The sequence below is a fragment of the Corvus brachyrhynchos genome, unplaced genomic scaffold (assembly GCF_000691975.1).
Source record: "Corvus brachyrhynchos isolate BGI_N302 unplaced genomic scaffold, ASM69197v1 scaffold310, whole genome shotgun sequence".
Lineage (NCBI taxonomy): Eukaryota > Metazoa > Chordata > Aves > Passeriformes > Corvidae > Corvus > Corvus brachyrhynchos.
The window spans coordinates 3,565,627-3,569,539 of record NW_008236213.1 but is presented as its reverse complement, the minus strand read 5'-3'; the positions used below and the strand labels follow the sequence as shown (position 1 = coordinate 3,569,539).

General features: G+C 38.3%; 1 protein-coding gene across 1 annotated transcript in view; it reads right to left on the bottom strand.

Annotated features, from left to right (window-relative positions):
* The window catches only part of ESM1 (endothelial cell specific molecule 1), a 12,170-nt gene extending 8,903 nt beyond the window's left edge, over positions 1-3,267 (bottom strand). Inside the window, exon 1 of the mRNA XM_017744303.1 lies at positions 3,195-3,267. The gene's annotated coding sequence lies outside the window, so the exon portion shown is untranslated. The remainder of the gene's footprint in view (positions 1-3,194) is intronic.
* Between the last annotated feature and the right edge of the window lie 646 nt (positions 3,268-3,913).

Genomic DNA, 3,913 nt, shown 5'->3' with positions numbered 1-3,913 from the left:
CTAGGTGTAAGAACACTTGCAGATATTCATCTTATACTGTACATAATTACTTGGAACATAGTTCTTCTAATCACAGTTGTTGGCAGATGTTTACATGCACAAGCTTGTGCATGGTTTTACATACATTCTTGGACCAATTAATGAATTTAAAATATAAAAAATTAAAATGTTAGGTTGAGGTCACATACAAACCAAGGAAATATTACTGGTAGGTATGAGCTGGCAGCAAATAGCAGTTGTAGACAGCTTCATCTTCAAAATACAAAGCAACTATCCCCTAAGAAGTGAAAGGAGTACTTCAAAGATGGAAATGAGAATTACAGCTAAAACCAGAGGAGGAACACAAGTTTAAGGTTATAATGAGCAGATCAATTAGAAATGTATGTCCTACCACTGACTCCATCACAACTAAAACATGACAAAAGCCTGTTTTAAAAAAACCAGCAGTCCAGTATTTCTTCCACAGTTCTCAGGTCAGCAGAATAATGTGAACCACTGCCCATGTCTGCTGGCATAGCAACAACTAAAGTTGACGTTGGTTTCTATTAATAGGTCAGGCTGTAACCTGTGGGACTGAGGAGCCAATGTAAATCCCACTGGGCAGTCCCTCAGCTCACCCTTAAGTTAATTCACACCTGCACTTCAAACTCATGCCTGCTTGCTTGCTCAGAGGAGATAACAGATGATGTGCAGATGTGCAGACCCATCCACACATGTACTTAGACATTTATGCCTGGTAGTAACCACCAGCTGATAAAATCCTACTCTGTAAATATTTATAGGAAATGCTCCTTGTCTAGAACACCAAGCAAGATCCAAAAGGGCTACATTTTACATTTGGGTTTCTCACAGGAAAAATGTCCTAGAGAGATGATAAATAAAAAAATTACACACAGATGTGGTGAGGGAAAGAAATTGTAAAAGGAATCAGCACACTCCCCTAGCAACTAGCCAATATTATTTGGAATAAAATGGAAACTGTATCTTATGCTTGGAGCTAGAAGCCAAAGTAAATTATTACAATGGATTAAAAAATACGTGTAATGGAAGAAAACAATATGAACAGATAGACGTCTGGCTTGTGCATGAGTATCATGGAGACAATAAGGATACTATGATCTTCCACACTGTCCACTGATTAAATAGTGAAATAAATCCAATGTCACTCTCTTTGGTTTTAATATTTCTCTGTTGTTTTACCTGTTGAATCCATTAAGCTTTCCTTTCCAGTGAAAAGCTTAATCTGTAAAACCGTGAGCTAAGGTCTTCCATGAAAATTGATGCAATGGGAATTAATGAAGCTTCCTCAGATATCAACAGCAGAAAATTTGCCACCATTTTTTAACTTGTTGTATAAATATATTTCAAAGGTGGTAAGACCTTCTAGATCAGATCAGAGCTATTTTTTTTTCCAAATTTACAGCATAAATTGTCTTTGTGCCAGCTTACGTCATAATTACATCACCATGTATAATGTTTGGCACTCCTTCTAGAAGCAGAAAAGGTTTCAACCCTTGGGTTCCATGCTTTACAGGAACCAAACAATCTAATAGCAGTGAGCTGTGTTCCGGCTGAATACTTCTGAGAACCATTTTTCTAGCTCTTTTGTAAATAAACTATTTCTCAAGCAAAAGCAGCCTGTGGGATGGTCTTGTTGATGGTCTTGTATTTATGCCCTCTGAAAAGTCTGACCCCACCTGTTAAAAATACCCATGAAATGGCAAACATCATGTTACATGATTTTTTTGTGCCGATACATGGGCACAGTCTATTGACTAGGTTAATAGGCTTTGTTCATTTTACTCTTTAGACAGAGAAACATTCACCTCCACTCTTCTGAACTTAAGCGTTCTGGCCACTGTTGCTATCCAGTCTTTTGAACGCATGAAGTCGGGATAAGCAGGAAGCACTAATATCTCTTTAAACACAGGTAAATGTTTAATGCATGACCCTTGTTGTTCACTTCCTAAAGACAGTCCCTAAACTAAAAATATGCTACCACACATTCCTGAACAATCCAACCTTTTCCCAGGCTTCTTTTACAAAAAGCCGTAGGCACAATGCTATATGAGAAGCAAAAATTCAAAGGGAAACACCGAAAGGAAGCTGAGCTGCAAAGTCCAAAATGAAAAGCCAGAAATAGGAAGTAAGAGATAAGAATCAGGAAAGTGAGATAGCGGCAAGGACTCCCCTTTGTATGATTTCTTTTCTTGTATCTTTTCAATGAATTGCTAATTACTCTTTGTTTCAGCTGTAACATAGCAACTCAACTTCACTCTGGTAAAAATAGATGCTTTGGGACATTTCCTACTTGCTGAAGGCAAGAAATGTTTACATGCTTTCTCCAGGCAGACCAGGTGCTCTGCAGAGAGCTGGGTAGGCACAAACTGCAGGAGCTACTATAGAAATGACTGGATATGGAGGTTACCTGTAGAGAGCCTCTGGAATAAGAGCCACAGCTTCTTTGGAGTACAGCAAAAATATACTTGCCCATATGTCCGTGTGCAAATACATGGCATATCCAGCCTGGCAGCTGCTAGCCAAACCTACTGCACATGATTTCTTCTCTGAGTTTGCCATTGAAATGGAGCTGGGCCCTGTCTGTGCTGCTTACAGAGCCCATGTGGCACTGTCCTGTTCCTCCATGGGCTCCGGTCATGGCTGGCTGATAGCAGGACCTCTGCCCTATGTCACCTCTTCACAGAGCAGGTATTCCCAGTGATTTTACAATCACCATAATAATCTGCATAACAGAAATTACTGACTTTCTATCAATTCAGTCATGAATCAAGTAAAATAGTTCTTCTGTGCTTGGAAAAGGTGTTCAAGAGGCAAAAAAATCACAGAGTGGTGTAGAAGTTCTACTACATGGCAGCAAGGGTCGATTTTTTCCATGGTGGGCAAGTCTGAGTTCGTCACTCACAATATATAGGTAGTTGATTTAAATGGAAAAACATGATAAAAAAATATGTTGTGACTCTGTTATGCTGAAAACTTTTTTTAATACTTTCTAGTCATCTACATTTCCAGAGGAGGAAAGATGTTCAGTGCCCAAGACCTCCAAGATCTAGGGAATTTCTGAACAGTACAAGAAAGTCACATACCTTTTCTATACTTCAGAAAATTTGTTTGTCTGAATACAATGACAGATTACTCGCAACCCAAAATTCTGCCTTCACACACACCCATCTTACCAATAGTTTTGTCAGGAGCTGTTTCTCTTGTGACACTTCTTGCTTCTAGGAATCTAAATCACCCCAGGTAAGTCATATGTGCACCTAGGGAGAAATAAAGCCTTTTTGTATAGAAAAACACCTTTTAAGGACTGATCATCAAATATTCTGTTTCTTTATCAATAAAAAAATAAGATATGAATGATGGTTCTTTGCATGTTCTGCTTAGGTGGTCAGGTGTCCATATGGTAAACAGTTTTAATACTGAGATAATGTGACTATTTACTCCCTCACTGTTTGACATAGTAAATTGATGTAGGAACACACACTCATTTCTCTATCATCAGGAAGCTTCTGCTCTCAGTAGTTCTCTGCAGAACTAGAATAAAATACATTAGACTTGAAAAAGCGTTTTCATCAGTTTTTTCAGGACATGAACAGTAACTCAACAGTCAATAAAATTACAAATACCATATGGATTTTTTCCTTTCTCTATGCAATCCAAATGGTAATTGTACTCCGACTCTACCAGTCCCTGATAACTAAGCCAAATTCCCATTGAAGTAATGTTTGTTCTTGGTACCTGTGCAGAATCTCAAAGTGCACAGTTTGATTTTCAGTTCCTAGGTAGAGATATTAGAATCAGGTATTTTAGGATTGGTGGGGAGTATCCTTTTGCTTGCAACTCAAGTTGATCTTGATCTCTGCTTTTTAAGATAAAAAAGTTGATAATCTGTAGA